Below are 13,444 nucleotides of genomic sequence, written 5' to 3'. Positions count from 1 at the left end.
TTTTTTTTCATTTGAATCTCTTCCTCTCTATCTGTTTTAATTTTCCTGGCATCATAGCTTTGGAGGGAATGATTGTTGGGTCTACTCTACTATGCTAACTTAATTTCGATCCTTTTAGTTGCAACTTAGAGTTCTCTGATATATATTTTTTGTTCCTTAGGAATGCGCTTGTTGTACTTTTATTTCTTCATTTTGAACAATAATTATAAGAATAATGATAAATGCACACGGTTTTGGTATGTGGCCTTTGTGGCAAGGGCTCAGAATTGCACATATTTTTCCTATGTGTCACAGTGAAAAAAATTTATGGTTCTGTGCCCTTGTCACGTTGGCCGCGTACCCTACTACGTGCAATCATCAGGACTTTAATTATAACCGAATCTTCAACTGGGATAAATTTCAGAAAAGAAGCGGACACGATAAGTGTTTTTTTTAAACAAATTGTTTCCTTGGATTCAGCTTGCTATACCTTTATTTCTTATTTTTGAACAACAACTACCTTTTGAGAAAGATAGAGGACATTAAGGTAGGCACATAATTTAAATATATGTCTTACTCACACAATAATTATTATTGAATCTTCAATTGACTAACTTTCAGAAGAGAAGCAGGCACATTAAGTATTTTATAGTATTTTTATTTATTTATTGTTGGGTAAGTTGGACTTGAATCGACTACCAAGTATCTATCGAAAATATACCATTTTAATTTTTCTTCAACTTCATAAATGCTATAGCACGAATTGAAAATTAGTTGATTGTGGGGCATAACCAAGTATCAACTATTTGTTGGTCAGCCTCTATTCAGTATATGCACTAATTCGACACATCATCGAGGTAGATTTTCTTACCCTTTTCTTTAAAATTTCTAAATTCATATTCCAGTTTACACGATGAATTAATATTTCTATTCTTTTTTGTAGGAACCAATAAAATATCCAGTCAACATGACTCCAAATTTCAAAACCTTTCTAAAGGAATTGCTTAATAAGATGGTTAATGTGCTGAAGTTAAAATCCTATTTTCTTACAAGATTTGGATGATCTGGATTCTGGAGGCCAGGGTAATGTTTTTCTCTACTTTTTCCCCTTTTAACTTGTGAAATAGTCAATACGTATTTAGTGCTTCCTAATCGAAAAAGATTTTGGTCTCAGACAATTCTTTTTTTGCGTATCTTCCAATCCTTAGATTTCCTGGCAGCAATTGTAGCAACTAAAGTATTTGTGGCGCTGCTTGGGAGGGTGAAGGGACCAAAAAATTTACCTCAACAATTGGATCCTCTGTTGCGAGTATTGAAAGTGCGATCCTTGATCGCATATTTAATGTTACTGGCTTAGAACAGCAGTGCTCGTAATCTTCCGAGTGATGATAAATCAGATAGTCGTAACTTAGTCATTAGAAATTCTTCGCAGCATGAGGACTCTTCCAGATTGGCAGTTCTTAATGATTTTGTTCATATATATCATAATTAAAAAAAATCATGTTATTTTCTTTGACAATTTTTTTTTCTTGGTGAGTTTTTCTTAAGCAGGTTAAATGTTGATTGGGAGAAATATTTAAGGTGGACCATACTTTCTCATAGCCTCCTAGTGGTATTTTCTTTATAATTTAGACTAATTTAGAGACAAAACACATTTAAATCGGCATAAGTGATTGTTTTATTGCCGTTGCCTTGCTTTTGCAATTGAATAGTTATTGCATTGAGTGATCTGTTGAGTTTTGGGTTTCAATGAGGTGGATGATAGTAATTATTGATAATAAATTGCATGTGTGGTTAATTGATAATTTTGTTTCTGTGTGATTATTTAAAACTATTATTATGTTAATATGTTAGTGGATATTTCATTATTGATATTAAATGTAGTGATAATCCACTGAATCTAATTTAGTATTTATCAAAGCTGAAATGTTCTTCTCAAACTCATTTCGTAAGCTTCTTTGATTTTAGTAAGGTGGAGAGTTTCCAAGTTTTCATTACTTTATCTTCTACATTCAATTGAAACCTAATTATAGTTATATTGGTGAAGTAGATATAAATGAGAGATGAATGAAAAAGAGGTTTGGATTGGTCGATCCATGATATTAATAACCAAAATCTTATGAGAGAGATATGGTTTGATTCTCATTCTTGTGGATGTTATTTTTTCTAACTTTGTTTATAATTTTACAAATTAGTGAAATTCATGGTTTTATTGGAGCTGAACACCTACAAAAAAAGGTTGAACTTTCCAAATTTCATCCTTTAAGAATCCCATATAAATTTATTCATAAATTTATATTTTTTTTAAAGTTAATTTTCTGTTACACTCTTCCAGGTTTCGTCAAAGGTAGAGGAATTTGTGGAGATGATGCGTAAAGATCGAAGGATACGTTATGTCTGGTACAGTGAGATCCATCGAGGGCTTGTTCTCTATTTCTTTTATCAGGGAAGTTGAATAACCCGAGAATAGTTTGTTTTGTTGGAACCCAGAATCTCATAAACTAATTGAAACCGTAGATTGAAGGCTAGTAGAAATAGAGATCCTCATGTTTTTTTATATATTAATTTTCTACCCTAAGTGTGTATAAGAACTCATTTTAAATAACAAAAGGATATGGCTCATGACAGACTTTGATAAAAAAACAAGATTTGTTTAGTGACCCCAAATCTTTGGGATAGGTCCTTGATGATGATGATACTCATCATTCATCATCTGTGATCGTCATTTGTCATCATCATCATCGTTATTGTCGTTGTCATTGGTCGTCGTCGTCGTCGTCATCATCATCTTCATCAAAGCCTTGCCCAAAACATTGGGATTGATTAAATGAATCTTGTTCCTCAATTCATTTTTGTCCAAAGCCATGCCTATTATTATGAAATGAATTGCATGATTGCATTATCAATGGATTGGGACCAATTTTGTAGTGTAAAAAAGTATACTACAATGACTCATAGTTATTTCCGATCTCAATCAACACTAAAAATTGTACTAATCTTCTTTTTATCAATTAAAATGACCTTACTAAAGGTAAACTTGATATTGAAGCATGATATATAAGGTTATATGTAGCAATCCTCCTTCGATATTGCAATGATTAGTGATAATCTCATTTGACAAGTATTTTGAAATCCATTAATCGACTTTTTTCTTTTTTTGCAGCTATTGTCATTGCATATAGAGAAGGGTGGTGGTTGGTTTTGAATCTCACGAGGTATTTTTTGAAGATGTTTTAAGCAATTGATGATGATTACTTTTTTCTTTGAATTTTTCATACCTATGCATTTGTATAACCGTTTTTCTTTTGAATCTTCCATACTTTTAATCTCAATCAACCTCATCATCATAGACAAGTTCATATAAGAAAGAAATATATTAGAGAAGCTGCTAATTAGTTCTGCTATATGGTTATTAGAATGCTTCTAAAATAGTCTCTCTGATTTTTGAATTCATATTGATAATCTCATGAATTCATATTTTTGTTATCTATTCCTGGCATCATACCTGGATGGGAATGATTGTTGGGTCTGCTCTACCATGCTAACTTAATTTCGACCATTTTAATTGCAACTTAGAGTTCTCTGATATATAGTTTTGGTTCTTTAGGATTTCACTTGTTGTACCTTTATTTCTTCATTTTCAACAATAATTATAAGAATAATGATGAATGCACACGGTTTTGTTACGCGGCATATGTGGCATGGGCGCATAATTGCACATCTTTTTCCTGTGTATCCCAATGAAAAAGATTTATGGTTATGTGCCCTTGCCACGTCAGCCGCATACCAAAACCGCGTGCATTCATCAGGACTTTAGTTGTAACTAAATCTTCAATTGAGCTTAATTTCAGAAGAAAAGCGGACATAATAAGTATTTTTTTTTATGAATCGTTCCTTTGGATTCAGCTTGCTGTACCTTTATTTCTTCATTTTGAACAACAACTACCTTTTGAGAAAGATATAAAACGTTTAGGTAGGCACATAATTGAAATAAATGTCTTACTCTCACAATAAGTTTTACTAAATCTTCAATTAGCTAACTTTCAAAAGAAAAGTAGGCGCATTAAGTATTTTACAATATTTTTTATTATTTATTGTTGGGTAAGTTGGACTTGAATCAACTACCAAGTAATTATTGAAAATATTGGTGAAGTAGATATGAGTGAGAGATGAAGGAGAAAGAGGTTTGGTTGGATTGGTCGATCCATGATATTAATAACCAAAATCTTCCGAGAGAGATAAGGTTTGAATCTCATTCTTGTGGATGTTATTTCTTCTAACTCTGTTTATAATTTTATAAATTAGTGAAATTCATTTTTCTTGTTGGAATTGAACACCTATAAAAAAAAGTTGAACTTTTTCCAAATTTCATCCTTTAATAATCCCATGTAAATTTATTCATAAATTTATGTTTTTTTAAAAGTTAATTTTCAGTTATACTCTTCCAGGTTTAGTCCAAGGTGGTGGAATTTGCGGAGATGATGCGTAAAAATCAAAGGATACGTTATGTTTGATACAGTGAGATCTATCGAGAGCTTGTTCTCTATTTCTTTTATCAGGGAAGTTGAATAACCCGAGAACAGTTTGTTTTGTTGGAACCCAGAATCTCATAAACTAATTGAAATCGTAGATTGAAGACTAGTTGAAAGAGAAATCCTTATGTTTTTTTATATATTAATTTTTTTCCCTAAGTGTGTATAAGAAGTCATTTTAAATAACAAAAGGATATGGCTCATGACAGACTTCGATAAAAAAACAAGATTTATTTAGTGACCCCAAATCTTTGGTATATAACCTTGATGATGATGATACTCATCATTCATCATCTGTGATCGTTATTCGTCAACATCATTCATTATCATCATCATTATTGTCGTTGTCTTTGGTCATCATCGTCATCATCATCATCTTCATCAAAACTTTGCCAAAAACATTGGGATTGATTGAATGAATCTTGTTCCTCAATTCCTTTTTGTCCAAAGCCATGCCTATTAGTCTTAAATGAATTGTATGAATGCATTATCAATGGATTGGGACCAACTTTGTAGTGTAAAAAAGTACACTACAAAGACTCTTAGTTATTTCTGATCTCAATCAACACTAAAAATTAAACTAATCTTCTTTCTATCAATTAAAATGACCTTACTAAAAGTAAACTTGATATTGAAGCATGATATATAAGGTTAAATGTTGCAATCCTCCTTCGATATTGAAATGCTCAGTGATAATCTCATGTGACAAGTATTTTGAAATCCATTAATGGACTCTTTTCTTGTATGCAGCTATTGTCATTGCATATAGACAAAGGTGGTGGTTGGTTTTGAATTTGACGAGGTATTGTTTGAAGAGGTTTTTAGCAATTGATGACGATTACTTTTTTCTTTGAATTTTTCATACCTATGAATTTGTATAATCGTTTTTCTTTTGAATCTTCCATTCTTTTCATCTCAATCAATCTCATCATCATAGACAAGATCGAATAAGAAAGAAATATATTAGAGAAGCTTTTAATTGGTTTTGCTATAGTGTTATTAGAATGCTTCTTTAGTAATCTCTCTGATTTTTGAATTCATATTGATAATCTTAGTCAATGACAATTTTTGTTATCTATTTCTCAGTGTGTATGTGTGTGTGTGTGTGTTGTTTTTTATAAAATTTCGAATATATTATTCGATTCTTTTCTTGGTGTGCAGCCTATTGTCATTACTAATAAAATCATCGTGGTTCTGATATCTCTGTTACTTTGTGTTTTTACATGGAGCTTTGGTATGCTTGTGCTGGTCCTCCTCCGACGGTGCATCGTGAAGGAGAGTGCATTTCCTATTTTCCTCCGGAGGACATATCTAGTTGGTAAGCTCGAATGTTTCAGAAATTTTAAATCTCCGTATTTTGTTGAATTTCAAAATTGTCTTTTTTGTGTGTGCTTGTTTCTAAGAAAATTGATGTTGTTTTGGTTTGGTTTGTTTTAAAGGGCTTTGTAGGTATGGTTTCTTGTTTCTCTGTTTCTAAACTTGCTTGTTAGAATAAATTTGTTATTTATTAGTTTTTGACTTGCAATCTAGGTTGAAGCGTCTACAAATCAGTTCTTTGATCAATTGACGCTAGTTTATTACCTTCCTTGTTAAATTTATCCAAATTTAGTTGGATGGACACTAATTGCTCATTTTTTAGATTCTAAGGAAAGAGTTTACTTTTTTCTTTTCTCGTTCTATTTTTGGTTATTTGCTTTGTTTTCTTCGTGTACTCAGCCATGCGAGTCCACAAGATGGCCATCCAAGAAGCCTCTTGATCTTGGGGCAGGTATGCAGTAACTCTCCAATGTTCATTTTGTTTATTCAAGGTACCTCTTTTTGTTTGTGTTGTTTCTGCTACCAATGTAAGTTCCATTCAACCTTGATTTTTTTTTTTTCTCTCTTTGTTTAGTAAGAGACTTGAACATATATGAAAATGGCCAACCAAGCAGTCTCTCCATAAAGCTTCACCCTCTTCCTGATCTTGGGCTTGGAAGTTGATGACTACTTTCCCATCTTGTTTTTTTGGCTCAAGGTAGCTCATGTTCGCCTCTGCTTTCCCAGCTGCATGTTTCCCACTAACCATTGCAGCCTAGGTTTTAGCTCCCTCCTTATTCTTCTTGCTACCATCCACATGATATCCCTTGGTCATCTCTCTATTAGGCATTTTAGCAAACATCTTTGCTGATGTATGTTACCCAGGCACTACATTCTGGCCTGCAGCCATGTGGCTCTTCTTTACAGAGATGGTAACATTACCCCCTATTTGAGTCTTCTTCAATGTACCTTTTCTAGGGGTTGGGCTCCTATGTTAGATTTCCACAGATTCATACAAACTAGTTCATCACTTTGAGTCTCCTTCAACTTCATAAGTGCTATAGCATGAACTGAAAATTAGTTGATTGTGGGGCATAACCAAGTATCAACTATTTGTTGGTCAGCCTCCATCTTATACAAATTTAGTATATGCACTAATTCGGCACATCATCGAGATAGATTTTCTTACCCCTTTCTTTAAAATTTCTAAATTCATATTCCAGTTTACCGGATGAATTAATATTTCCATTCTTTTTTGCAGGACCCGGTAAAATATCTTGACAACATGATTCCAAATTTCAAAAGTTTTCTAAAGGAATTGCTCAATTAGGTTGTTAATGTGTTGCAGTTAAAATCCTATTTTCTTACAAGATTTGGATGATCTGGATTCTGGAGGCCAGGGTAATTTTTTTCTCCTTTTAACTTGTGAAATAGTCAATACATACATTTGGTGCTTCCCAATCGAAAAAGATTTTGGTCTCAGACACTTCTTTTATTGCGTATCTTCCAATCCTTAGATTTCCTGTAGCAACTATTGTAGCTAAGGTATTTGTGACGCATCTTGGAAGGGTGAAGGGACCAAAAAACTTACTTCAGCAATTGGATCCTTTGCTGCTAGTCCCGAAAGTGAGATCCTTGATCGCATAATTAATGTTTCTTCCCTTTTGAATGTTTTTAGCTTAGAACAGCAATGCTCGTAATCTTCTAAGTGATGATAAATTAAGTAGTCATAACTTAGTCATCAGTAATTCTTCGTAGCATGAGGACTCTTCCAGATAGAGCGTTCCTAGTGATTTTGGTCACATATATAATAATTAAAAAATTCCTCATGTTCTTTTCTTTGACAATTTTTTTTATTGTTGGTGAATTTTTCTTAAGCAGGTTAAATGGTGATTGGGAGAAATATGTAAGGTGGTCTGTACTCTCACATAGCCTCCCAATGATGTTTTCTTTATAATTTAGACTAATCTAGAGACAAAACACATTTAAATCGGCATAAGTGGTTGTTTTATTGCCGTTGACTTGCCTTTGCAATTGAATAGTTATTACATTGAGTGGTTTGTTGATTTTTGGGTTTCAATGACATGGATGCTAGTAAATTGCATGTGTGGTTAATTGAAAATTTTGTTGCAATTGAAAATTCGTTAGGTCTCTTTCTATTATGTTTTATATATTTAGCATAAGTTCAATAAAATAATGGGATCTATGCATTTCTTTCTTTCTTTCTTTTCTGTTTTTGTCATTTTTTATTTTATTTATTGTTTATTGTGTTGGTTTCTTAGATGCAATTGTAACTTCCTATCTATTAGTTAACAATACCATGGTTGTTACTCAAGATGTTCATTTTTTTCCTACTATAAAATTGAATAATTATTTTCAGATTTCACAATTTCCTTTGTGCTTTTGCCTATCCTTTTTGTTTATTGTTCGCTTCACAATTTCTGTGTTACGATTTTGGAATGCTCAGTGATAATCCACTGAATCTAATTTAGTATTTATTAAAGCTGAAATGTTCTTCTCAAACTCATTTCGCAAGCTTCTTTGATTTTTGTAAGGTGGAGAGTTTCCAAGTTTTCATTACTTTATCTTATGCGTTCAGGTAATTAGGTTAAGTTTTTTGATTGAAACCTAATTATAATTATATTGGTGAAGTAGATATGAATGAGTGACGAAGGAGAAAAATGTTTGGATTGGTCAGTCCAGGATATTAATAACCAAAATCCTTTGAGAGAGAGAAGGTTTGATTCTCACTCTTGTTGATATTATTTCTTCTAACTCTGTTTATAATTTTACAAATTAGTGAAATTGATGGTTCTTACTGTAATTGAACACCTATAAAAAAAGTTGAACATTTTCAAATGAGTGAAATTGATGGTTCGTATTGGAATTGAATAACCCGAGAATAGTTTGTTTTGTTGGAACCTAGAATCTCATAAACTAATCGTAACCGTAGATTGAAGGCTAGTAGAAACAGAGATTCTCATATTTTTATTTATTTATTTTCTACCCTAAGTGTGTATTACTCATTTTAAATAACAAAAGGATACGGCTCTTGACAAACTTGGATAAAAAAACAAGATTTGTTTAGTGATCCCAAATCTTTGGGATAAGTCCTTGATGATGATGATACTCAGCATTCATCGTCTGTGATCGTCATTTGTCATCATCTTTCGTCATCATCATCATTATCGTCATTGTCATTGGTCATAGTCATCATCATTATCATCATCATCAAATCCTTGGCCAAAACATTGAGATTGATTGAATGAATCTTTTTCCTCAATTCATTTTTGTCTTAAGCCATGTCTATCGGTCTTAAATGAATTGTATGAATGCATTATCAATGGATTGGGGTTAACTTTGTAGTGTGTATACTACACAGACTCTTATTTATTTTTTATCTCATCAATACTAAAAATTAAACTTATCTTCTTTCTACCAATTAAAGTGACTTTACTAAAAGTAAACTTGATATTGAAGCATGATATATAAGGTTAAATGTTGCAATCCTCCATCAATATTGAAATGCTCAATGATATTCTCATGTGACAAGTTTTTTGAAATCCATTACTAGACTATTTTTTTGTATTGTCATTGCATATAGAGAATGGTGGTGATTAGTTTTGAATCTTATGAGGTATTGTTTGAAGCTCTTTATGCAATTAATGATGATTAATTTTTTCTTTGAATTTTTCATACCTATGAATTTGTATAACCGTTTTTCTTTTGAATCTTCGATTCTTTTAATCTCAATCAACCTCATCATCGTAGACAAGATCAAATTAGAAAGAAATATATTAGCGAAGCTCCTAATCAGTTCTATATGGTTATTAGAATGCTTCTAAAGTAGTCTCTTTAATTTTTGAATTAATATTGATAATCTCATACAATGACAGTTTTTGTTATCTATTTTTGTATGTGTATGTGTGTGTGTTTTCAATTTGAAATACATTATTTGATTCTTTTCTTATTGTGCAGCCTATTGTCATTACTGAAATAATCATGGTGGTTCTGATATCTTTGTTATTTAATGTTTTTGCACAGAGCTTTGGCATGCTTGTGCTGGTCCTCATGCTACGGTGCATCGTGAAAGAGAGTGCATTTTCTATTTTCCTTAGGGACATATCTAGCTGTAAGCTTGTTTGTTTTAGAAATTTGTCATCTCTGTATTTTATTGAATTTCAGAATTATCTTCTTTTTTTGTTCATTGTTACACACCTATTTCTTAGAAAATGGATGTTGTTATGGTTTGGTTTGTTTTAAAGGGCTTTTTAGGTATGGTTTCTTGTTTCTCTGTTTCTAAACTTGCTTGTTGGAAGAATTTGTTATTGATTATTTTCTAATTTCCGATCTTGGTTGAAGCGTCCACGAATCAGTTCTGATGCTAGTTTATTACCTTTCTTCAAAGATCTTCTTCTATGTCCATGAATCAGTTCTTTGATAAATTGACGCCAGTTTATTACCATCCTTCGAAGATCTTGTATTTTACATCCAATTGAAGGTACTACTTCAATCTCATTTTTTATAAGCATAAGGGTTTGTAGGGTTTTTCATGTTTCGGTCCCACTGGGATGACTTGGTTTTTATTAATTTCTTGACACTAATATATTATTTCTTCGATGAGGCTGAATCGGATACTGTTGAGTTTTTGCACGTATCAAGTTGCTTCCTAAATGCATGCTTCATTTTAGGCATTTTAGATTATACTTTTACTTTGAAATATGCTTATGGTAAAATTCCTGACAATATGATGGCATTTTATCCAACAAGACAAGAACTCGGTTGAGATGGAGCTGGTGTTCTCTCCCCCATCTCATCACCCTTTTAGGCAATTGACTGATAATTTTCTCTGTGAGTATAAATCTGCCTGAGTAAAAGAATCAAGAGCTGCCGATTGCATAACCTGTCTTTGTACATAGATAATCTTGTGGCGGATATCATAATATGAAGAAGTTTGCAGCGATAATTATTATCGCGAAAATGTGTTTGGCACCACTTTGACACCACACATATAGGGCAGATAATAATTTCAGCCATACAACCTCATATTTTTCTTTTCCCAACCATTTTCATATCCTTTTTATTTGCAATTTAAAGAACAAAAACTCATCGTCGTGACAAAACAAGGGCCTAGCTAGAGAAATCGTCACAGGTCAAGATCTCCATTTACGAAACAGTCTGCAAACCTACTCAAAATCTCCATTTTTCCGTTCCCTATTTTTTGGAAATATACATGCATAACCCCTTCCCTTTTTTGTTTGTGGGTGAAAATGTCAACATTTATAGGTTCTAGGGTGATTTTTAAATATTTTTTTAGTTGAAATTTCTTTTGATATTTGCATCTCTGAATCTTTTTTGTAAGATCATTTTTTTCTACTAGCATCTCATCTCCGTTCTATCTTGATTTTTTTTTGTATCACTACTATTATAGATTTTTTTATTTTGCCAATAAAATTGTTATTTCATGTCTTTTTAGTTTAAATGTGCTTTGGAGCGGAAAACCCAAATTTATGATTACAAGAGAGCTAAAAACTAAAATCCCATTTTCTCTATAACTCAAATCCGATTTGCTCTACAACTCAAATCCCATTTTCTTCATCCAAAACTATGATATGTTGAACAAACCATTAAAAGTATGAAAATTCTAGTAGATCTCTTCTTGTTTGATTCTTTTTTATTTTTTATATTATGGTCTACGATTTATTAATCTAGGATATTTGAATGTTGTTTCAGTACAAACCTTTGACCAAGCAAAAAACTCTTTATCTTCTCATTACAAATGCAATCCCAAAACCCATCCTATCATTAGATAAGGAGAAGAATCTTTTTTCTGTTTCACAACAAATGGATGCTTTGATCACTAAAATTCAGGTAAAATTTTCTTAAATATGCCTTGTTAAATTTATCCGAATTCATTTGGATGGACGCTAATTGCTCCTTTTTTAGATTCAAAGGAAAGACCTTACTTTTTTCTCTTTCGTTCTTTTTTTTTTGTGTGGTTATTTGCCTAGTTTTCTTCCTATACTCAGCCATGTGAGTCTACAAAATGACCAACCAAGAAGCCTCTTGATCTTGGCGCAGGTGTGTAGTTACTCTCCAATGTTCATTTTGCTTATTCAAGGTACCTCTTTTTGTTTGTGTTGTTTCTGTTACTAATGTAAGTTCCATTCAACCTTGATCTTTTTTTATCTCTCTTTGTTTAGTAAGAGACTTGAACATATATGAAGGGAAAAAAGAAAAATCCATATCTCATCACAAGCATTAATATTTTCTTTAACCTTTTACATATCCAGCTTTAAGAGAATCATAAGGAATCGATCAACAGAACAATTCTTGGGATTGCCTTACATCTACAGCCTCTTGAACTGCTTGATCTACAGTCGGGGTATGGCTTGTCCCTTGTAACACCTAGTGTTATATTGATTGCTATAGCAATTCATTAGGGGCTTTTTTCCAATTACTCTGTCATTATATTCACTATAAATGCAAAAAAAGGCCTAAAAGTCTAAATTTATCTACATGTGTTATTATGATAGGTTTTTAGTTCTCTTTAATATGGTTCTTTATAATCTATCCATTTTACACCTTTTGTAAAGGTTGCAAGAGCAAATGGGTGGGGTCTTGTGGAATAGTGTGATAAATGGTGAAATAGGAAGGTATCTCTGTAATAAATGTGTCATTTCGATTTTCGTGAGGTGTAGTGCAATTTTGTGAAGCCCTCCATGGCGAGCCTTAAGGAAAAATCTCAAATGTTGTTTAAAACATACTTTTGCATGGTTTATGAAATCATTGGTCTTTGGCATGCATTATGTAAAATATTGATTTGTTACGTTTTTAATATAGTAAACCTTCAATATGAAACTCAAGTTCCTTTACTAACCACAATGATAAAGTGGTTATGATCTCATAATTTATTACGATATGTGGTTCTTGCTCTATCTATTCTCTCTTTCTTAAAATATATATTACTATATTTCACTTTCCTATTAACAATATCCAACAATTATGCTACTAATGTCACAGCTTTAATGATTGGGGGTTTCAATGAGGTGGATGATAGTAATTATTGATAGTAAATTGCATGTGTGGCTAATTGATAATTTTGTTTCTGTGTGGTTATTTAAAACTATTATTATGGTAATATGTTGGTGGATATTTCATTAGGCCTCTTTCTGTTATGTTTTATATATTTTGCTTAAATTTAGCAAAATTATGGGGTCTATGCATTTCTTTCTTTTTTTCTTTTTTGTTTTTGTTACTTTTTATTTTTTATTTATTTTTTATTGTAGTGGTTTCTTAGATGCAATTGTAGCTCCCCATCTATGAGTTAACAGGACCATGGTTGTTACTCTAGATGTACATTTTTTTAGTTCGCTTGTTTTCTAATGCACTTATCTTCTGTGCAAGATGTTCATTTTTTTCCTACTATAAAATTGAATTATTATTTTCAGATTTCACAATTTCCTTTGTGCTTTTTGTCGATCCTTTTTGTTTATTGTTCTCTAAACAATTTCTATGTTTTTGGAATGCTCAGTGATAATCCACTGAATCTAATTTAGTTTTTAATAAAATTGAAATGTTCTTCTCAATCTCATTTCGCAAGCTTCTTTGATTTTTGTAAGGTGGAGAGTTTCCAA

At 32.0% G+C, this 13,444-nt stretch overlaps 1 protein-coding gene across 7 annotated transcripts in view; it reads left to right on the top strand.

Annotated features, from left to right (window-relative positions):
- The window catches only part of LOC147409894 (uncharacterized), a 45,407-nt gene that overhangs the window by 30,325 nt on the left and 1,638 nt on the right, over nt 1–13,444 (top strand). The window contains exons 26-37 of one of the 7 annotated variants that reach the window (XR_015175460.1): nt 923–1,062; nt 1,531–1,560; nt 2,175–2,217; nt 2,315–2,379; nt 3,143–3,194; nt 4,428–5,313; nt 6,228–6,279; nt 6,403–7,208; nt 7,325–7,433; nt 8,463–8,545; nt 9,852–11,678; nt 11,819–12,192. The gene's annotated coding sequence lies outside the window, so the exon portion shown is untranslated. Of the gene's footprint in view, nt 1–922; nt 1,592–2,029; nt 2,218–2,314; nt 2,380–3,142; nt 3,195–4,427; nt 5,314–6,227; nt 6,280–6,402; nt 7,209–7,324; nt 7,434–8,462; nt 8,546–9,851; nt 11,679–11,818; nt 12,193–13,444 lie in introns of those variants that run through there. The other 6 variants (XR_015175459.1, XR_015175458.1, XR_015175457.1 and 3 more) reach the window with 6 other exon arrangements.

The sequence above is a fragment of the Akebia trifoliata genome, chromosome 2 (assembly GCF_017979445.1).
Source record: "Akebia trifoliata isolate Shusen 1 chromosome 2, ASM1797944v1, whole genome shotgun sequence".
Lineage (NCBI taxonomy): Eukaryota > Viridiplantae > Streptophyta > Magnoliopsida > Ranunculales > Lardizabalaceae > Akebia > Akebia trifoliata.
The sequence above is the reverse complement of the archived record's forward strand: the minus strand, read 5'-3'. Positions and strand labels throughout refer to the sequence as shown.